This window comes from Pantherophis guttatus, chromosome 3 (assembly GCF_059756535.1).
Source record: "Pantherophis guttatus breed Tessera chromosome 3, ASM5975653v1, whole genome shotgun sequence".
NCBI classification, from domain to species: domain Eukaryota; kingdom Metazoa; phylum Chordata; class Lepidosauria; order Squamata; family Colubridae; genus Pantherophis; species Pantherophis guttatus.
Genome location: NC_142065.1, coordinates 109,440,905 through 109,464,827, shown reverse-complemented (window position 1 = coordinate 109,464,827; position 23,923 = coordinate 109,440,905). Strand labels below are relative to the sequence as shown.

Below are 23,923 nucleotides of genomic sequence, written 5' to 3'. Positions count from 1 at the left end.
ATGGCAGCAAAATAAGAACTGGGGGTATAATAATTTCTAACAGAACCAAAAATGCATTTACTACTAAACATAGATAAATCAATTCAGTTTTCCCCAACCGGGTGCCCTCTGTATGGGTTAGCTAGCACTTCCTATCATTCTTCACACTTATGAATTAAAATTGCCAAACAAGATTAAAAGGAAAAGTTGTAATTTTAATATCATAATCTACTTAATGTACAAGGAAAGTGATTCTGTTAAGCCATCTTTCTCTTGAGGAATGCTGTATATGCATCACATAGAACTATAGTTTCTTTGTAGCAAGGAAAGTATAACAGGTACTCAACTCATATCTAACTATTGATATAGAAGAAGAATTCATTCTCAGGCCGTGAATAGATTAATAACATGTTGTTTTATATTCATGTTGCTTAATCACAAAATATTCCAAACATACTCTAATTAATGTATTAGGTGCTTGTTATATAACTTATATGTACAATCACTCACCACTTTGCACAGCTCTTCTGAAGGTATTCCAGGAACGTATTTACTTATTTTATTAGATTTGTCCACTGTCTGACTCCCATCAACTTCTTTACATCTTTTCCGAGCATAATTGTTTTATATGTTATTTATAACAGAGTCGCTTGATAGTGAGATGAGTAGCATATAAGTTTAATAAATAATAAATAAATAATGCTTCCACTAATCTTGCCAAGCTTAATACATTTTTCAATACATGTTCCAGCTTTCATTCAGCCATGGCTTCTTCCAAGTTGTTCATATGTCCACATAGAGTCTTGTGCTGGCTCGCTGATAAAAGAACTAAGATTAGAGATTTTCCCACAGGAGTTGGCATCAGAATCTTAAAATTACCAGAGGAACTCTTGGACCCAAAACTAGAAATGGGAGAGAATTAAAATGGAAGTGAGTTATGGCTGGCAGCTAAAATGGACCAAGATATTTCTGGCTATTGAAAGTTTATGATTTTAGTAATGATGGTGGTGGACCTAAATGGGAGTGGGTAGTGTTACATTGCTGAAACTTTGTTGTTCTTTGAATTTTGCTTCAAGATGGGATTGCAACCCTCGGAAGTAGAGGAGAGGCAAGGATTGATGGGAACATTGGGAAGGGTGCACAGGGGTGTAAGGAGTGCACAAGAGGTGCTGCACAGATTGGGAAGGGTGCGTGGTGTTGACCATGAAGTGCTGCATGGATTGGAAGATCTTTAGGTTGTGGACATGTAAAAACATATAGAAGATGCTGTCAGAGGGGAAAAGACAATATTATACCTGAAACTACAGAACAGTCATGTCAGATATTGCCTGCATATGATGCACCAGAGACTAGAAGGGGTTTATTTATTTATTTATTTATTTATTAGATTTTTATACTGCCCCCTCTCCTGAAGGACTCGGGGCGGTGAACAGCCAAAGTTAAAAACATACAATATAAACAATTAAAAATACGTTTAAAACAGAATTAAATCTAAAATGGCTCCCCAATTTAAAATGCCTTACCCATACCCCTATAAAAAGACGAATTTAAAATTTAAAAATTTAAAATTTCCACATTTAAAAAGGGGGAAAAAAGGGGGTTAAGTCTTTACAGACATCACATGTGACTATATCAGCCAATGAACTCTCTTATTGGACTCTTACCTAGAAACCACTTGGATATCTTCCCTTTCTTTTCTCTCTCTCTCATCTATCTCTCAGCGAGACAACATGTGGACTTCTCTGTCCTCTCAACATCTGAGTCATACAGTTAGGGTAAAAATGTCACAGGGCATCCTGTTCATTATCGTATGCATGTATATATTTGTAAATAATAAAAACAACTTTTTGAACCTGAAGCTGTATTGACCAAATGACTTCCTCATAGAACCAAATGAGCATGACCATCAATATATATCTGATAAATGGTAGCAGAGGATGAAAAATTATTGCTCAGATCTATGATTTTTTAATAAATTTTAAAATCATAGAACGATTTTTCCTAACATGGAATCCTTGAACCTGAATGAACTATCTTTACAAGAGATTGATGCATTAACCGTATCCTTAACAAAACAGCACCAATCATTATCCAAAAGACTAAAAAAACTTTCTATTGAAGCTACGCAGCAAGTACAAACCTCTTTACGAAAGGACCCAACCTTTTTTTCTCCTCTTCACCCGAACACCGAAAGAACAGAACCATGCTTAAAACAACCTTGCTTCGATCTCAATTCTACTCCACCTCACATCTATCATCAAGAACTTCAACCTTCTGAATCCCTTGTATGTTCCACCCTATAACTTCAGACCAACTTTTATTTTCTCAAGCTTCTCCAAAACAGCATTTATATCAAGCTTTATATGCAACAGGCCTACTAAATGCAGGCTGGACTCCTCAAAGAACTCTTGAACTGTTAAACACCCTTTCAACCTCACCAGACCTGGTAAGCGACAATTTTTTGCTTCAACCCATAGATTCCCAGACTGACTTTTTAAACACCCATTATATTGAAAATCCTCCCTCCCCACCTATTGACTTTATTGCTTCCAATATGGCTTCCACCTTCCCCGAAAGCATGGCTTCAAAAATGGCTGACAAAATGGCCACCCCCCACACTCCACCATGCGGTCCACAAAATGGCCGACAATTTATATGACCACACTTTAAACAAAATGACGTCTACCACTTGAGACCACAAGGTCTCAACCAACCCCCTTACCCCCATACATCCTACTACCCACCCCACAACTGGAGATATTCAGACTGATTCCCTACCTTCTTCATCCAGAGCACCAAGTTCGAATCCTCCCAATTTTTTTTTCAATTTTCAGAACTTTTCTATTTTTGCCGCCGCTGCAGACCTCCCCATCTATACCACTGCAGCTACAGTAGAAATATTTCTACTGATATCAATATTGTCTCCAATGTAAAAAGATCTTTTTCAGTCTTTGCAGCCGCCGCCTCGCTCCCCCCTTATCGCCGAAGATGCCGCCACTGCCACTGCCACTGCCGCCTCCAACATTACAGATGCCCCGTCCAAACAACAAATTCACACGATTTTTGCAGCCTTTGCATCAAAAGCCAACCTACCTTCTACAGCAGCCGATGCCGTCGCAGCAGCTCTTCCGAATCAAACAACAACCACCACCTCCATTACTCCTCCTATCATTGAATCACCTACAACATCTTCTCTCACACCAAACGACTCCAATCAACAATCCGACGTTCAATTATCTATCTCTGCTGACAGTAACTCATTTCAGCCTCCTATTACTGTAAACTGTAATCATTTAAATATTGAAACTAATAATTCTTTGTCTTTATCTACTAATGTAAATTTATCTTTAGAAATTGAAACTGTTTTGCAACATTTTAAACAACATGGCCCATTACCTTTATCACCAAACTTCAAAAAATTACCAACCTCAGGTAATAATTTCCCTACTTGGGGACAAGGAACTCATTTACATCTTTTAAGAGAAGGCACATTTCTTTTTTTTTTTATTGAAAAAGTTTTCAAATACAAATTTTTCCCCCTTTTTTCTCCCCCTCCCTAACCCCCCCTCCCCACCCATCCCCCCCTGTGACTTCTTCATAACCAAAAACCTAATTCATAACAGATTACTTACTCCCACCTCTAAATACTGACCTTTACTTACTAGAAATATTATTAATATTATAACATCCCCCTTTAACCATACATTTCAAGAAAGAAAGAAAAACATTATACTATAACATTGTATAATAACTTCTAATTTAGCATAGTATTATTATAACTCCCAATTTGGCAATAATCTGCCCTTTTTCTCCTCTCCCAAACTTATATCTATATATTATTACAACAATTCAAAACCACCTTCCACTTTAAAGCTATACAATAAATCCTACTTTAGCATTTAATCTTTTATATATATTAATATAACATTTCAAAGCGGCCTTCCCCATAAAACCTAATTTAACATTTATTCAACTCTATCCATTTCCTCCACTCCCCTAAATATATCACTTAAACATCCCTTTTCTTAAACTAATCAGTCTGTAAATTAGCTTATTCACCCACTTTCCTGCAAAATTGCCGTGCACAACAATTCTTAATATCTTTGATTCACTGCCCACTCTGCTTATATATATATATATATATATATATATATATATATATATATATATATATATATATATATATATATATATATATATACACGTATATATTCCATTATATCTAAATAGAAAAGAAAAGACAATGACTTTAAATTTATAGTCCATATAATATCTTCTTTGAAGTCTTTCCACTGGATTATTAAAACCATCATCCATAATAGGGTAACATAGCTTCCTGATGCAACAGCTTGTTCAAAATCTTCAATCATATCTGCCCCCATCAGTAGTAGATATCCTCATATATATATAAAAGTAAAAACAACCACCCGAGTGACATTATAATTATATTCCATATAGTTGTAATTGTGGCTTTCATCAGGATTTTTGATTCCCATCATCCTAGTGGGTAACAGCCAGATCTTCTGCATGCCCCAACGTAACTCTCTTGCCTTATAACTCAAGATAGTTATAATATATTTATCGATACAAAAAAAAAAATCCAAAGTAGATAATTCAAATCCAACAGTTTAAGGCTCTTTTCACATCCCAGAATTACGGCAATGCAGAGGTCTGTCACTGTCCTCAGGATAATATTGACCAATACTTCGCCTCAGCTATCTTTTCACATATTCATTCATTTTTTAAAGTCACTGGCTTCACTGTTGCTTGATTTAGAAATTTCTATTTTTGTGCGACCTATTTCTTTTTTTCTTTTCTTTTTGTGGGTTTAATTTCCATCCTGGTTTCCTTTCTACAGGTTGTGTATCAACTAATCGGTTTTCATTCTGCTTTATAAGTTGATCTTGTTGGTTTTGTTTTTGTATCTCATGTTTCTTTTTTGCCCCTTGTATATCATCTAATTGGTTTCCATACTTGTCTTTGACTTGATAAGTCATCACGTTAGAGTCAGATGCCACTTCTCTCAAATTTGTAGATAATCCAGCTGGGGTATCCAAAAGATCCAAAGGCAATTTATCTAGTGCAGTCTCTGTAGTTCGATATTTTCCCTTTATTTCCAACTCCTTCTGCTTATCCTGTATTATGCTTAAAGATGTTAAGTTCATTTTCAAAATGTTTTGATAAAATTCTTCCGCTCTTTCAACAGTATTTAGCTGGTATCTTTCTCCTTGATATCTCAGTATAATATCAACTGGGGCGTCCCACCTAAATGGGATATTTCTTTTTTTTAACTCAGTCACCAGAAAACCAAATTTCTTCCTTTCCGTTAATATCTTGGGTGGGAGTTCTTTGTAAATCCAAATCTTTCTTCCATACAATTGCAAATTAAAATTGAAGGAATTTTGCACAATGTTATTCCTAATTTCTTTATCTGTAAAATAAATCACCACATCTCTAGGCAATTGCCTTTGCTTTGCAATCCAGGAGTTTATTCTGTAAACTCTGTCAATCCTAGAAAACACTTCCTCAGGTTGAACCTTTAAAATCCCAGCTAGAATTTCAGAAGATATTTTCCTTAAATCATCTCTGTTATTTTCCTGCAAACCTCTCAGTCTTATCGCATATTCAGTGAAATTATATTGTACCATTAAAACCTCTCTTTCAATCCTCTGTTGCAGATTTTCTACATTGCCAGTCTTTTGATCAACCTCCATTTTAGGTTTTTCTTCTGAGCTATTATCTTGAGTATTTATCAAATCATTTTCAATTTTTTGAATTCTATTGTCCAAATTATCTTGAGTTTCTTCCATTTTAGACTCTAATAACTTAGTATTTATATCCAACTGTATCATAAATTCTGAGAAGCCATTAGCCATTTTTAAAATTTTTCGCTCCAAAAAATCAAACTTAGATTTCACCAGTTCTTTAATTTCCTGCTTAAATTTTTGAAGATGCTGATTCACAATCTCATCCCTTCTTTCAATCTCCTCTAAAAGAAATTCTATTATATTAAAATCAGGTTTCTGAGACTGGAGACTTAAAACTTGTTCCTTTAAGTTGTTAGTGGGGGAATCCCCCCCCCACTACTTGTTTGTCTGACTTTATAAGTCTCAGTGCCATGTTTCCGCCCAGGCAAGCTTTGTTAAAAAAAAGAAAAAAGACTTCTTTCCAACCAAAAGCAGTATCAGATCTCCAAGAGAAAAAAGAGAGAAAAGAAACACAGGAGCGAAGTTTTGTCTACAATTGTAGCCAATGGTATTTATTCCGCTACATTGTAATCATAGAAAACGGAAGGACTTTCCCTTTCAGCCTCTCCTCAAGCCGCGGCAGACGCCCAGGCAAGCTTTGTTAAAAAAAAGAAAAAAGACTTCTTTCCAACCAAAAGCAGTATCAGATCTCCAAGAGAAAAAAGAGAGAAAAGAAACACAGGAGCGAAGTTTTGTCTACAATTGTAGCCAATGGTATTTATTCCGCTACATTGTAATCATAGAAAACGGAAGGACTTTCCCTTTCAGCCTCTCCTCAAGCCGCGGCAGACGCCATTTTAAAAGTTTTTTCCTTTCCTTTTTTTCTCTTAAATAATTTTAAAAAATAAGTAAAATACTTGCGATTCAGTATCACAGGTCCAGCTCACATTTTCTTTAATTGATCTGTTAAATTCGCAGGCTTGCTCTTGTCGCCTGGCTCTGCATGTAGCACATTTCTTATAATTGATTCTCCCCCTAATAAGCCTTGGTCATCTGACTTAACTTTTCTTCACAATAGTGTTTATGCCACTCTTATGTCAACTTTAGAAAGTAATATTGTTCACTCTATACCTACAGGTTTTACTGCACAAGAAGTATGGCAATACTTACAAAAAACTTTACAACAAACCTCGCCTGCAACTATCGCTACTCTTGCCGGTGACTTTTATAGCACCATATATAAACCTGGCACATCTATGGCCAAACATCTTTTCCACCTCGAATCCATGCGAAAACAACTGATTCAACGCAATCATCCTGTACCTGAAACTGCCATGATTGGTATCATTTTCAATTCTCTTAAACACATCCCTGGTTGGTCAGGATTCATTAATAGTCTCCACTCCTTACCCCCCCCCCATATGTACACTGTCGCTGAAATCAAATCCAAATTAATAGATGAAGATAGAAGACTCTCTCATACTGATAGATACCCTACTTCTTTTGACCACCCTTTTTACCCTAAACATGATTCCCATCCTTCACATTCTTCACACAAACCCTTCTACCAAAACTGGCAGAAACACCCCTCTCAATATCACAATAATTTTAATTATTGTAACTATAGAGGACATTATCATACCTACAACTCCCATCCTCCACACGGTGACAACACCACCCACAATCATGATACAAGGGGATACACCCTACAGACAAGACTAACAAAAGAAATCATATTATCAAAGAACATACTGAACCTAAAAGATCCATGCCCACTGAATTTTACATTAGAAAGGGTCCCACACACAAAGATTATAAAGACAGAAGGGGACAACATACTGAACAATCTATATATTCTAACTCCAAATCCCAAACATTTGGCATCTTTCCCAACACCCAACAATACCTGTGTGACACCACACACCTATGGGTCATCGATTCTGGAAGCATACACCATACCACCAATGACAAATCCATATTATATGATATTCACCCAACCAATATTTCTATTACAGCAGCAAATGATACTTCCAATACAGTTAAATATGAAGGATCTATCTTTATACCCGGTATAGGGTATTAGTCCAGTGCTCTATACACCTACCTTTGGCCACAATATTTTGAGTACTTCAAAATTAGGTAAAATTGGTTTTAAAGTATCTCTTGATGATCAACACAGTTTTATAAAATCCAAACATGATAACACTATTGTTGCTAATATTTCTGTCATTAATGATTTACCTTTTCTTATTCCTTTACATCATCCACATCTACGACTCAACTACCTCAATCCTCATCAAGACCTGACCCTGACAATCATCCCGACCGTACCCTTGACACCCACCACGAAGGTACCACACCTCACCATACCAATACACATGACACTTCCGACTCACATAACGACCAACACACCACATCACACCTCTCTCCAATTTCACCCACATCACAAAACCAACGACCCTCAAAAAAAAAAATCATACTCATATAGGTGAACCTTTACAAGATAATTGTGCCCATTTATTACACAGACGTTTAGCACATGCCAATACTGTTGCTGTAGACAATACTCAAAATTTCTCCCAAGGCATATGCACTAAGGATTGCCCTATCCAACTTGACTGTGAGATTTGTAAAGCTGCAAAATCAAAAGCAGCCCCAATTCCCCACACCAGCACCAGACGATCAAAACACATATACGAATTGGTACACATTGACATTGTAGGCCCTTTTCCACTTTCTTTGGGCAAACACAAATATTTTTTGAACTTAGTCGATGATTTCAGTTCAGTCGTTTCGGACATATCTATACCCTTACTGAAAAATCTCAAGCCTTTCAAAAAATAAAAAAAATTTACACTCTCATACAAAACCAACACAACATCAAATTAAAGAAAATTCAAACAGATTGTGGAGCCGAATTCACATCTGTACAATTTCAAAACTGGATTGACTCCAAAGGCATTATACACTACAAAACATCTCCTTTTACCCCCCCAGCAGAATGGGATTTGTGAAAGAAAAAATGGAATATTACAGACCATGATGCGCAGCACCATGTTAGATGCTGATGTACCCCCTAGCTATTGGGCAGAAGCCCTTGCATATGTCAATTACACCTTTTGCTGCACATGGAATAAGGTTATTAACCAAACGCCCTATTTTCTTGTATATGGCACTCAATCACACCTCACACATCTTCACGTTTTTGGCTGCTATGCATACGTCAATATCCCCAAACCACTCAGACGGAAGGGAAATGAGGTGTCCAAAAAATTACGTTTCGTAGGATATGCACCAGGTTTGAAAGCATATCGATTCATAAAAAACAACAACACAGTAATAACTTCCCGTTCAGCCACATTCATAGAAAACCACAACTGGACCAAAATACACTCAAATGACTCATACGTATTAACCCAAGAAACAAATACATCAGATACACCACAGAGAATTCAACATGTACAAACAACAACATCAAAAGTTACATCACGAACAAACAACACAGATACACAACTACCAATCAGAAAATCCAAACGAATTGCACAAGGCATCCCACCTAAAAGATTTGACGTGAACAATGTGACACAGACAAACCAAATACCCATCACTCCAAAAAATTTTAAACACATGCTCCAATTACCGGAATCAGAACAATTAAAATGGTGGGACGCTATGTCCAAAGAAATGGACTGTTTAATAAATTTAAAAATATTCACAAAAACAACACCTCCGCAACACAAACACCCGATTGGCACTCGATGGGTTTACAAAATTAAAACACTCCCTGACAACACATATCTATACAAAACACACCTCGTAGCCCAAGGTTTTGCCCAACGCTTTCCCGAAGATTACGATGAAACTTACTCCCCCACAGTAAAACCAGAAAGCTTAAAAATGGCACTGACTTCAGCCATTGTCTCAAATCAAGAAGTCTACCAATTTGATGTCCAAACCGCATACCTCCATGCACCATTAGAGGAGGAAATTTATGTCAATGGGGCACCAGGATTCCAAGTTGAATTCGGCAAAACATGGAGGCTACACAAAGGGTTATACGGCTTAAAACAATCGGGCAAACTCTGGTTTGACTGTCTTACCAAAACTTTAAAATCAATGGGGTATAATCAAATTCGATCTGACCAGTGTGTAATGACAAATCCTTATGAAGGGGGAAAAGAAATTATTTTAATCTATGTTGATGATTTGATTTATATCGGGCCCAACATACAATCCAGCGAACAATTTGCAAACAAATTAAGAGAACATGTTAATTTAAAGACCTTAGGTCATATAGACCAATATCTGGGCGTACAAATTTTTAAAATTGATAGAGGTTTTTGCTTCTCACAAAAGGATAAGATTGAAGACCTGTTACAAAGATGTGGCATGGAAGACTGCAACCCCACAGATACACCCATGCGCACTGACTATAATAAAATTGCTTATCTAGACGGTAAAAAGCATCATGATAAAACTCAATATCAATCCATCATAGGATCACTCCTTTATATCAGCAGATGGAGTAGACCTGATATATCATTAAGTACAAATCTCCTATCTAGACAAGTAGATGAGCCTAAAGAACAACATTGGGTTGCTATGAAAAGGTTACTCGGATATTTGCATAATACAAAAGATATGATCTTATTATTAGAACCTGATGAAAGGGTCACCCCAGAACTTATCTGTTATTCAGATGCCGATTGGGCAGGGGATGAAAAATCAAGAAAAAGCACATCAGGCTTTATATACTTCCTAAATGGTTGTCCCATAGACTGGCGCGTTTGTCGCCAAATCTTCATTGCTAATTCCACGGCCAAAGCTGAATATGCCAGTGCTTCTGACGCTTGCAAACGTCTCACATGGATATACGAATTAGTTTCAGATATTTGGACACAACCTTCACTACCTATCACTCTCCACAAGGACAATGAGTCCGTCATAACCTCTTCGGTCAGGGATGATGTCAGCTTCAGATCTCGCCATATTGATATACGTTATAAAAATGTGAGAGACCTAGTTAAAAAGGGTTTTGTTGAATTTGTTCATTGCGATACCAAGGACCAAATTGCCGATTTCTTAACTAAACCTGTATCTTGTGAAATACATTGGAACCACTGCAAATCAGTTGGACTGTACTTATAATTTATTATACTTGTGTTTATTATTATTTTTGAACACTGTTCCATCACACTTGGCAATAGAAGGGGTCTGTCAGATATTGCATGCATATGATGCACCAGAGACTAGAAGGGGTTAAGTCTTTACAGACATCACATGTGACTACATCAGCCAATGAACTCTCTTATTGGACTCTTACCTAGAAACCACTTGGATATCTTCCCTTTCTTTTTTCTCTCTCTCTCATCTATCTCTCAGTGAGACAACACGTGGACTTCTCTCTCCTCTCAACAACTGAGTCATACAGTTAGGGTAAAAATGTAACAGGGCATCCTGTTCATTATCGTATTCATGTACATATTTGTAAATAATAAAAACAACTTTTTGAACCTGAAGCTGTATTGACCAAATGACTTCTTTATAGAACCAAATGAGCACGACCATCAATATATATCTGATAAGTCATGGCTTTCCTGTCATGGGATCTCAGAATATTCTTATGTAAAAGGAAATACATGAGCTTAAATACATGAACTTAAAGGTGAATTCTCATGAATCCTGCTGGGATCAAATTTGTCATGGCAGAGCAAATGCCAGAAACAAAGTAGAGGTAGTACCAATAGAACAGAACAGAGTTGGAAGGGGCCTTGGAGGTCTTCTAGTCTAGCCCCCTGCTCAAGCAGGAGAACCTATACCATTTCAGATGTGACTGTCTAGTCTCTTCTTAAAAACCTCCACTGATGGAATGTCCACGATATCTGAAGGCAAGCTGTTACACTGGTTAATTGTCCTCACTGTTAGGAAGTTTCTCCTTCATTCCAGGTTGCTTCTCTTTTTGATTAGTTTCCAACCATTGTTTCTTGTCCTACCCTCTGGTGCTCTGGAAAATAAGTTGACCCTTTCTTCTTTGTGGCAGCCCCTCAGATACTGGAACACTGCTATCATGTCATCCCTAGTCCTTCTTTTCATTAGACTAGATGTAAACAATTCCTGCAACCATTTTTCATATGTTTTAGTCTCCAGGCCTTTGGTCATCTTAGTTGCTCTTCTCTGAACTTTTTCCAACATCTCAACATATTTTTTGTAGTATGGTGACCAAAATTGGTTGTGGTATTCCAGGTGTAGTCTTATCAAAGGTTTTTTAAAGTGGTACTAATACTTCATGTGATCTTGATTCTATGCCTGTGTTTATACAACCAAGGATTGTATTATGATAGCTTTTTTGGCTGCTGTTGGCTCATATTCAAGTGATATGAGCCGTGGTGGTGCAGTGGTTAGAATGCAGTACTGCAGGCTACTTCTGCTGATCACCAGCTGCCAGCAGTTTGGCAGATCGAATCTCACCAGGCTCAAGATTGACTCAGCCTTCCATCCTTCTGAGGTCAGTAAAATGAGGACCCAGATTGTTGGGGGTAATATACTGACTCTGTCAACCACTTAGAGAGGGCTGTAAAGCACTATGAAGCGGTATATAAGTCTAAGTGCTATTGCTATTGCTATCATCTACTAGGACTCCAAGGTCCCTCTCACAGTTACTGTTTTTGAGCCACGTCTCGCCTAATCTGTACTTATAACTTTGATTTTTCCTGCCTAAATTTAAAACTTTGCTTTTCTCCACATTAAAATTCATTTGGTTATATAGGACCCATTGTTCAAGTTTGTCAAGATCTTTTTGGATTCTTAGCTTGTCTTCTGAGGTGTTGGCTATTCCTGCCATTTTGGTGTCATCTGCAAATTTGATGAGTTCCCCTCCTATTCCCTCATCTAAGTAATTTATGAAGATATTAAAGAGTACTGGGCCTAAGACGAAGCCTTGTGGTACTCCACTGCTTTACTTCTCTCCATGTGGATATAGTACCATTAAGGACTACTTGTTGAGTACAGATTGTAAGGCAGCTATAAATCCATCTGGTAGTGATGTTGTCTATTCCACATTTTTCTAGCTTACCAAGACATCCTGGCACCTTACATATTTTAGAAAGTAAGTGCAGTCCTATCTATTCTTCAACAGACTTCTGCTAGAAATTTTTAATTAAAAATTTAAATTTTAAATTATATTATTAATATTAAAATTATAAAAATTTGCTAGATGGGATTGGTAAACTCAGAAATGGGGATCTTTCCTTATTCAATTGTAGATAGGAATGGAACTATTTTTGCTTGTGATAAAGGAGAAAATATGCCATTTCCTTCCCATAGCTACAATCTTATCTAATGAAGTAGACCTTTTAAGCTGCAAGTGCTGCTTGCTCTAGTTGTATACAATAAATACATCTATTAGGTAAAGTTATCTCTATTTTGGGATTTCTGGCATCTATCTCACTATGCCTTCTCTTCTAATATTATATGTTTCTTTCACAAGGTTCCCAGCTCTCTTTATGTGCTACAAAAATATGTGAGACATAATCGGCCTGAGCTGCCAGCAGGCAAGAGTCCATGACAAAGCCCTTGGACTATGCATGGTATTCCTCGTCTTGTGCCAAGGCATGGATTCACCTGTGTGGGACTGACAGTGCTGAATTGTTTTGAGCAAGCACTGTGCAATCAAGTGGGGATAGTGGAGGCAATGGGGTCAGGCCAGCTGCCCAGAATGTCTTTCATCTCAGAGTTATATTGATGGCACATAAAGGGTGTAGGGAAGAGGCTGATGGGCAGGTGAAAGGCAAGCTTGTTCTGCTGTCTATCTACCATCTCTCTGAGGTCACCAGTTTCATTCAGGTAGCTCACTTCAAAGGCCTATGATGGAGCTTGATTTTTTTTTTAAGTTGGGGGATAAAAGCAAAGCTTTTGAAAAGCATTTTGCTCTGCAATAAAATCAAATATTTTTAAAAGCCCCGGGGTGGGCTAGCCACTTCAAGCAAAGGAGCTTCATAATGATGGCCAAAAGGAAGTCTGATGCTGATTCATAAAGAACCCACATTTTATTTCTCCTACATTATTAACTTAATTCAAAAGGTATCAGTGGCAGAAAAAATGGCATAAATAACTAAAATGAATATGTAGCAGATTCAAGTTCATTGTGTTTGCACCATTAAAGTCTTCCAAAGTGAAGATACCAGACTTCCGTTTTCCTTTTTCCATTATTTTTTTCTCCTAGATGAGGAGGGTCCCATTATTTGTGATTCCCAAGCTAGTATGCTATAGCTTGAACTCTTCTTTCCATTATTCTTCTTTCCTTCTTCATAGACATTTAGAGTGGAGAACTCTGCTACCACTCTCCCTTAATTTCCTCTCTTAAGCAAACCACATTTTTCTAACCTTCTTTGGGATGTTTAATCATACAACCTGCAGTACTGACAGATCTGATTGGGAATGCTTAACTTTTTTAATTCTTCTTTGTTTGATAGCTTGTGTAAAGAAGAAAAGCCAAAACAAAATATAACTGACATCTGCAGTCCTCCATCGAGAGTGCCCTTCCTTGCTTTCAGGGTTCCTACCTTTATCTGGTATTTCTCTTTTACAAATGGACACATTGCAATGGCAGCTATTTTGCAGAATGTCAAGCCTCCATTCACCCAAGCCTCCATTGACTCTAGCAGTCATAATTCCCCAAAAGTGTCCTCATAACTCAAGCACTAGCCCCAAAGTTGGGGACCCAGTCTTAGGTGATACAAACTGATTATGTGCCTGTTTAAGAATGGGATCTGCAGATGCTATAAATTTGCCTTTCTCACTGAATACACAATGGTATCAAAATGGAGCTGGATTAAGACATCAGCATGAGGAGAAAGATTAAAGAAATAGTCAGCTTACCCAAATTGCTGCCCTAATCAAAACTGGAATCCTTAAAAAATATCCCAAAGTAGGATCATCGGAAGTTCCATCGATTCGGCTCATGTAGTTTGAACCTCTAGTCGTTCCTTTTTTTTTTTTTGACCTCCAGCCCCCTGTGCAAAGAGGAGGAGAGGTAGCTCAGCTTCTTCCTTATTCCTCAAATGTATTTTTTGCCATATGGCATATATGATGAAATGTTTTGACTTATAGTTGAAGGAATGGCTTAGAAAAGGCAGTCCTGAACTTGAAAAGAATGAAGGCTGAGAAACCCTCTTTTATTCTGAGCTGTTCTTGACCTGCTTTGGTTCAAGAATTCCACAAAAAGAAATAACAGCAGAATTCTTTAGATGTGGTGCAGATGATATTTTAAGAGTCAGCTGCTTTCCTACATAAGTGATATAATCTATTGGTTACACCAAGATCAGGAACACTGATTCCATATTGTATTTTTATCTTTTGACCTGCACCAAGTGAAGTTTTTTAAAAATGTAAAGCATGTCTATTTTTCCTACAATTTATTGTTATATGCATGTTCTAAATATGATTTGTGAAGAAGTTTGTAAGAAGAGCCATGCTGGATTAGAACCAAATGTTTGTTAGGAAAGCCAAAATGAGAAATGAGAGCTCCCCTCCTCCTGCTGTTTTCCCCCAGGATTTGTATTCAGAAAAATATTGCTTCTGATTGTGGGGAAGAATATGTAGCAGTCATAACCAATATGTACCAATCATAACAACTGACATATATTTATGCATCCACACTAAAAGGGAAAATAATATTGATTTGGCTGTGTAAAAGTGCTTCCTGGGGTGGGGACAGAATCCAGAGTACTGTTTACACACCCATTTCTGACACAAGCAAGCCTTTCATTAATATATTTGAAATGCTGGTCTAAGCAGCATAATAGTACATCTGTCTTTCTGCCTGCCGATCATTCTTTTCCAGCAGGTGGAAGGGAAATTGGGGGGGGGAGGGACTAGCCCAATGCACCTGGTTTCATTTGAGCAAAGTAAGAATGTCCTACATTTTCAAATAGTAGCCTATGGTGATGAAAGAGAGCTACTGATTTGGCTCTGATGGAAGTTTCCCCATCCCCCTTGAAGACGTCTGTTTGACCAGCTACCTCCAAAGATACCTGTCCTCTAAAGGTTTCGTTTTTTTTTTATTGAAAAGTTTTATGAAAAATACAAACATTTTCACCCCCCCCACCCTTCCCCCCTCAACCCCCCCTCCCCTTCCCACCCTCCCTTCCCCTCCCTCCCCCCACCCCCCTCCCTAGACTTCCCAGAACGAGCACAGGGTATAGCATTCACAAACCAAGAACTAAAATGTGCTAACAAATTATTACATTTCATATTCTCCCTAGGTCCTTAACTCCTTATAACTCAGAAAAAACAAACATAAACTACTTAATATTATTTCATTCATAAGCTATATGAATCTTCTTATTCGGATACTTCTTCTATATGTAATCAATCCATTTTCTCCATTCCGATATATCTCTCTCATTTGAATGGTCTTTAAGGTATGATGAAATTTTTGCCATTTCCGCCAAATGCACAACTTTTAATGTCCATTCCTCAATAGTAGGTGGATCTTCCTTCTTCCAGTACTGTGCCACCAGTAATCTGGCAGCTGTTATTAAGTTCAAAACCAGCTTAGTCTCTATTACAGTACAATCCGTAACTATTCCCAACAGAAAAAACTGTGGTGTAAATTTAATTTTTTTCTTCAAAATATTTTGAATAATCCACCATATTTTTATCCAAAAAGCCTTAATCTTTTTACATGTCCACCATATATGAAAATATGTAGCATCTTCACACTCACATCGCCAACACTTGGGTTGTAAATTTGAATACATACAAGCTAGTTTTTTTGGGTCTAAATGCCATCTATAAAACATTTTGTAAAAATTCTCCCTTAAATTTTGTGCTTGTGTAAATCTTACATTTTTAACCCATATCTTTTCCCATGTTTCCATCATTATTGGTTCACCTACATTTTGTGCCCATTTTATCATACAATCCTTGACTAAGTCTGTTTCTGAATCTATTTCCAATAATGCATTGTACAACCTTTTTATGTGCATTTGACCTTCATCTCTTATTTGCTTTATCAAATTCTCATCCTGCTGCAAAATACCAATTTTTTGATCTTCTCTCCATCTGGCCAGCAGCTGTCCATATTGAAACCAAGTCTTAATAATCCCTTCTTCTTTTAATTGTTCCATGGATTTTAACTGTAGTCTGACTCCTTCCTTATAAAGGAGTTCCTTATATGTAATCTTATCTTGCTTTTGCTCTAAATTTATGTTCTCTATCGCGTGTCTGGGTACTGTCCATATTGGTAACCTATCATTTAGTTTATATTTATACTTTTTCCAGACACGCAATAGAGCATTTCTTAATATATGACTTTTAAAAGTCTTATCTACTTTCTTATCATACACTAAGTAAGCATGCCAGCCATAAACCAAACCATATCCTTCAATATTCAATATCTTTTCCTCCGTTAAGTTTATCCAATCTGTGATTGCTGAGAGGGCAGCAGCTTCATAATACAATCTTAAATTGGGCATCTTAAGACCACCTCTTTCTCTAATATCTTGCAATATCTTTTGTTTGACTCGTGGTTTCTTCCCTGCCCACACAAATTTATTTATGCCCTTCTGCCATTCCTTTAAGTTCTCATCTTTTTTAAGTATAGGTATCTTTTGAAAAAGAAATAGAAATTTTGGTAAAATATTCATTTTTACAGCAGCTATCCTTCCCAGCAAAGACAGTTGTAGTTTTTTCCAGTTGTCCAACTCTTTCTGTATTTTGTGCCATAATGGTTCATAGTTATACTGATATAATTTCGTATTTGCAGTCATAATATAGACCCCCAGATATTTAACCTTCTTAACTACTTCAAATCCTGTTAACCTTTCTATCTCTTCTTTTTGGCTCCTAACCATATTTTTAGCTATTATTTTTGTTTTAGCTGCATTTATTTTAAAACCAGATACTTGTCCGTATAAGCAGGTTATATCCATCAAGGCTGTAATCGATTGTACCGGTTGGGTTAAGGTAACAACCAGGTCATCCGCAAATGCTCGTACCTTGTATTCATGCTGTCTAATTTTAATTCCCTTAATTGTATTCATCTCGCGTATCTTGTTTAATAAAATTTCCAGCGTCAAAATAAACAATAACGGGGACAAGGGACAGCCTTGCCTTGTTCCTTTTTCTATGTTAAAAACATCTGTTAAACCACCATTAACTATTATTTGCACTGTTTGTTTTTGATATATTGCCTTAATAGATTGTACAAATTGTTCTCCAAATTGCATCCTTTCTATTAGTTTAAGTAAAAATTGCCAATTCAATCTATCAAAGGCTTTCTCAGCATCCAAGAACACAAGCACTGCGGGGACCTGGTTGTTCCTTCCCAAATACTCTAATAAGTTAACAATTTGCCTTACATTACCCTTCATTTGTCTACCATTTATAAAACCAGTTTGATCATGGTGAATCATTTGCTGCATGACTGTCATTAATCTATTTGCCAAAATTTTTGCAAATATCTTATAGTCTGTATTTAATAATGAAATTGGCCTATAATTTTTAGGATCTGTATCGTCATGCCCTTCTTTTGGGATCAACGAAATAAATGCTGTCTTCCAAGTTGGAGGTACCTCTCCTCCCTGTTGTATATTGTTAAATAATTCTTTCAGCGGTTCTATCATTTCCTCCTGTAAGATTTTATAGTAAATAGCCATCAAACCGTCCGTCCCAGGAGCTTTACCCACTTTCATCTGCTTAATTGCTAACACAATTTCCTCAGAAGTTATCGATTGATTTAAACTATCCCTCTGCTCATTTGAAATTGTATAAATATTCTCTTTCTGCAAATATCTATCTATATCTATATCTTTAATTTTATCACCAGTATACAGCCTCGAATAAAACTCTAAAAAAGATTTTTTAATCAATTGTTGCTCATAAACCTCTTTACCCTTATATTTTATTCTCTCTGTTGTCCTTGATTTTTGCTTTTTCCTTAACAAATATGCTAACCACCTGCCTGGTTTATTGGCATTGTAAAAAGTATTATGTTTTGCATATCTTAAATTAGTTGCCACTTGATCTGCTATTAACATATTAAATTGACCTTTCAATAAATTGATTGCCTCTTTAATTTTCTTATCTGTTGGATTAGCTACTAAAGCCCGTTCCTGTTTACTAATCTCATCTTCTAATTCTTTTCTTTTTGTCCCCTGTTTCTTTCTATATTTATTATTCAAATATATCAAAATTCCTCGCATATATGCCTTACTTGCATCCCATACCATTTCCATCGATGTGCCCTTTTGCATATTCATAACAAAAAATTCTTTCATAAATTTTTTACACTCTTTTACATTTTCTTCATACCTAAACAAATTATCATTTAACCTCCAGGACCTCCTAGGCCCTTTCTCATACTCCAATTCCAGCCAAACTGGACTATGGTCTGTCAATGTTCTTGAGCAAATCTTCGTATTTTTCACCCTGGATAAAAGATCGTTAGTAATTAATATAAAATCAATCCTTGAAAAGGATTGATGTCTATCTGAAAAAAAAGTAAAATCTTTTTCTTCCAGGTTTCTTTCACGCCAGATATCTCTCAACTCCCAGTCATCCATCATTTCCCAAAACGCTTTGGGCAATTTTGCTCTTGTTGACACATTTTGTTTAGGTCCCATCTTGTCTTTTTTAACATCCAAAACACCATTCCAGTCGCCTAACAGGATACAAGTTTTATATGCCCAGTGTGTCAATTTTGAATGTAGTAAATTATAAAAGTTTTCTTGTTGTTGATTCGGGGCATAAACTCCGATTACAAGTATTTTTTCTCCTTTTACTAAAAGTTCTATTGCTAAAAATCTGCCTTGATCGTCCGCTTCAATTAATTTAGCAACTAAGTCTCTTTTCAAATATATAACTATACCATTTTTCTTTTCTGGTGCTGCTGCTACATAAGATGTACCAAGTCTTGCATTAATCAGATATTTTTGATCTTGTATTCTTATATGAGTCTCTTGTAAACAAATTACTTCATTCTTAAATTGCTTAAGATAGTGAAATATTTTTCTACTTTTCTGTGGAGAATTCAAGCCATTAACGTTCCAAGTCAAAAATCTAGTTCCCATCTCTGGGCTTTTGGAGCCTCTGAAGCAAGTCCTGATGCTCTGATCTCATTTGAGTTTTAGGTCTTGCTCCCCCCACTGCTCCTGTTCTAGTAGTATCTTGAATCATTTCTTGAGTTGCCATCTGGGATTGTTGCTGTCTTAATTCTTCCTTGAGTCTAGCTGTCACCGATCTGGTCTGTCTTTGATCCTTTGGTAACTGCGAGAAATCAATCAGCGCCAACTCTTGAGTAGCCATTTGAATTTGTATTTCTTCTTGATCAGCCAAAGCTCCCCCCTGAACTACTGTCAAGAGCTCTTCTGTCTCAGCTTCCATTACTTCTTTCTTTCTTTTGCCTTCTGGTGATTTAGTTGATTTGGGTGTGCCAGCCTTTAATACATTAGTATGAAAGTCTCTTGCTTTCCAAATTGTGTTAAGCCGATATCTCTCTCCTGAATAAGTCACCACTAGTCCAGTTGGCACCTCCCATCTGTACTGTATCTGATGTTTTCTCAGTTCATCCACCAGAAAGGCATACTCCCTTCTAGCTCTCAAGATCTTAGGGGGGATTTCTTTCATTGTCATTACTTCCTGGCCTTCCACCCGAAGCTTGTTTTTAAAAGTAGCCTGTAAAATTTCGTTGCGTACTCTCCTTGTAGTAAAATATATCACAATGTCTCTTGGTAGATGTTTCTGTCTAGCAATCCAGGAGTTAACACGGTACAGCTTGTCCATCTGCCAGCCCAGATCATTTTTGGACTCCCCCACCAGCGGTGCCAATGCCTCAGACATCATTTCTCTCAAATTCTCTTGTTTATTCTCCTTCACCCCTCTAAATCTTAAAGCAAATTCCATATCTCTGTATTGTACCATTATTACATCGTCTTCAGCCCTTTGAATTCTGTTTTGAGCTTCTCCTATTTTGCTATCCAAAATTTCAGAAGATTGTTTAATTTCCTCAACTCTGTCATCCACCATCTCAATATTACTTGCTAGACACTTAAATGCCATTAATATATCATCCCTAATCCCCTGATTGCGAATTGCAATCTCATCTGACACAGCCTGTATCTTTTCATTAGTTTCCTTAATTTTTTCATTAGTTTCCTTAATTTTTTCATCAATCACATCAACAATTTTATTTTGGGTGATTTGGAGAGCTTGTTGCAACATTTCCAACGTTAAAGTCTGTGGATCCGCTGGAGGAGCAGAAACTTGTGATCTAGGAATATGAGCTGGGGAGCTACCAGCACTCCCAGTTCCTTTAGTAGGAACAGTTTTTACAGGCTTTGAGGCCATTTCCAGTTTGAAATTAGTCTTTATATTTAATCAGAGTCAAAAAGAAGAGTTCCTCAAAAGATTTCCCAATGTTAATTAACGTTTAAAATCCTCCTTCTGTCAGCACAAAAGCTTTTTTTTTTCCCAAGGGAAGGGCTGCCAGCAAAACGAAACTTTTCCTGTAACTTTCCGTTTCCCCCGCCCTTTCAAGCTTCAATCACCATATTGTTGCAAAGTACTAAGTGATTACTTCTGAAGGAGGCTCTAGGCATTGGAGTTAGGTAAAAAATACTTGCAGTCTGATTTCTCCTTGCTCGTTCCGCCTGCTGTTAGTTCAAGGTGTTAATTCCCTCATTTCCATTCAGCAAGATTGGTCGCGGCTTCTAATTCCGCTAATTAGCTAATTAGCGGAGACGTCCCTGGTCTGGAGCGGCTTGACAGGCTTTTAGGGAGCGCGCGCCCTTCGCGCCCCAGGATTTTTCCTAGGGCGTTCGGGGGGGTTCTACCTCCACCTGCCTGCTCTTCTCTCTCCCCTTTGCCCGGGGAGAGAATTTCAAGCCTCCAGACAGCGTTTGTCGGCTGTTCTGGGGCTTTAACGGAGCCAGGGAGCAGACGCTCTCAAAAGAACGTCTTTCAAGGCTCGCGGAGCCAGCGGAAGTCCTCCTCTAAAGGTTTCTATAGTCCAGGTTGTCTATAATATCTGGAGGAATGCTATGCTATTTTAAAAAAACACATGACTTGATCTATATGAATCTCATCTGAAGGAAGCATTTTCTGAGACAAAACCTAAACAGCCAAGCAAAATGTCCCTCTGTGGAAGTATTGGGGTCTTCTCCAAAGGGCTGCAACTCATGTTTAATGGTGCCTTAGCTTTGTACTTGCACTTTTGGCTGCCAATTTTTGGTTTTGTTGACTTCACTACAGGCAACTTCCCCATAACATGATAGTGCAGTCAAGAGGAATTGAGGAGGGGAAAGAGGTGTGGTTTTGTCATTGGCACATCTATGTTTTGGTGAGGGAATATTTTCATAATCACATTATCTTGAAGAGAAAGTTTAAAAATGTGTTTCACAACATGCTCTAACTGGAGTATAGATCTTTACAGCATCGGACTTTCCTTTCACCACCAGATACATCCACAGCTGAGTGTCCTTTCTGCTTTGACCCAGTCGCTTCATTCTTTCTGGCACTACTGGTACTATCCCTCTGCTCTTCCCCAGTAGCATATTGGACACCTTCCGACCTGAGGGGATCGTCTTCCAGCGTCTTATCTTTTTGCCTTTTGGTATTGTCCATGGGTTTTCATGGCAAAGATACTGGAGTGGGTTGCCATTTCCTTCTCCAGTGGCTCACATTTTGTCAGAGCTCTCTGCTATGACCTGTCCATCTTGGGTGGCCCTGCATGGCATAGCTCATAGCTTCATTGAGCTATGCAAGCCTGTTCGCCACAACAAGTCAGTGATCCATGAAAGGGAAAGAAGAACTATTAAATAAGAAATCTTCACATCTGGGTACTGATGAGTACTAAATAAGTTTATCGTTAATACTGGAGGTATCAGATAGCTTTAATACATCTTTGTGATTCAAGAGACAGATCAGATATTGTGTGCAATTGTTTTGCAAATTGTATAATGGCATAATTGTTTTGCAATCATATGTGGAGTTGTGGCCGGAATTTTAATTTAGTCTTTGATCTATTACTGGATCATCATTACATTTCCAGAAGCAATTCACTATCAGAAGTGGAATAGTCACTATACAAAGATACAGGAATTTAATTTACTTGTGACTTAGAGACAAATTATACAATGTTTGTCAGCTGCATATGACACATGCTCTTATTATTTTTTGATCCATAAGTAACTTAGTTGAGAAATGTTATATTGGTTCAGTAACAATTTCTGATAATGCTTCAGTAATAGTGTAATTTCATTAGCTTTCAGTAAGAAATAACGTTAGTTTGTTGGGAAAAAAGATTTTTTTCAGATTTGTAAATGTGAGCTTTGTCTCGAAATAATTTGAAATATTTATATAAGACTAATTCTCATTTCTTAGAAGAAAAAAATATTAAGAAGTATAAAGGAAAAAGAAAAGAAAAAAGGAAGGTTTAAATATTCATGCTAAAATATTAAAATTCATGCTTGGAACTGCATCATGCTTTTAATCTGTTAAACTGGAACTTCATCAATTATAAGCTTTAAATGGTGACCATTAATTTAAGTGAATCATACGGTCATACTAGGAATGGGGGGAAACTGGTTAATTGCTAACTTCTTGACTGAAACACAGTTATATAATCCTTCTAATAAGAGGCTCAATTCAGAGGGGCTATAACATAATTAATTATCATTTTATGGAGTTCTATTATGGTTATAGTCTATAATTTTAAAGATAGTCATGAAACATATGGGTAGCTTTTTGAATGGAATAGTTATTGTAAAAATTTTGCAGACTTATTCTCCTATAACTTTTCTGGAGATATATGACTTGATTTAAGCAGTAACAAACAAAACTGAAGTTATGACGGATAGATGGATGGATGGATGGATGGATGGATGGATGGATGGATGGATGGATGGATGGTTGGCTGGAGTGAACATACACCAATGAATCTGACTCCTGGATTGTTAGAAATACAACCTTTTGAAAACCATAATCAGAAGCTTCTGTAATGATTATTTTGAAAACAGGAAAGGGTTCTACAAATTATATTAGTCATCTTCCCATAATTTTAGTTAACTGAAATATGGGAAGACAACTCATATACCGTAATTTGAAGGGTGCTAAAGGTTTTCAGTGCTACACATTGTTCTGGTTTGTCAAAAACTCCTGAATTTTCATATTGTGCCCTATATTTGTGTTGTTTGAAAACTGATAACATTTTCTGATCTCCTTAATTATGTTATTTGTAAATATATTGCATAGCTTGA

General features: G+C 37.0%; 1 long non-coding RNA gene across 3 annotated transcripts in view; it reads right to left on the bottom strand.

Moving 5' to 3' along the window:
* Positions 1-641: 641 nt before the first annotated feature.
* The window catches only part of LOC117661283 (uncharacterized), a 44,633-nt gene continuing 21,351 nt past the window's right edge, over positions 642-23,923 (bottom strand). The window contains exons 3-4 of one of the 3 annotated variants that reach the window (XR_009622048.1): positions 1,644-1,736; positions 642-881 (exon numbers count right to left, since the gene is read on the bottom strand). This is a non-coding gene — a long non-coding RNA (uncharacterized LOC117661283). Of the gene's footprint in view, positions 882-1,643; positions 1,737-14,549; positions 14,678-23,923 lie in introns of those variants that run through there. The other 2 variants (XR_004589947.2, XR_009622049.1) reach the window with 2 other exon arrangements.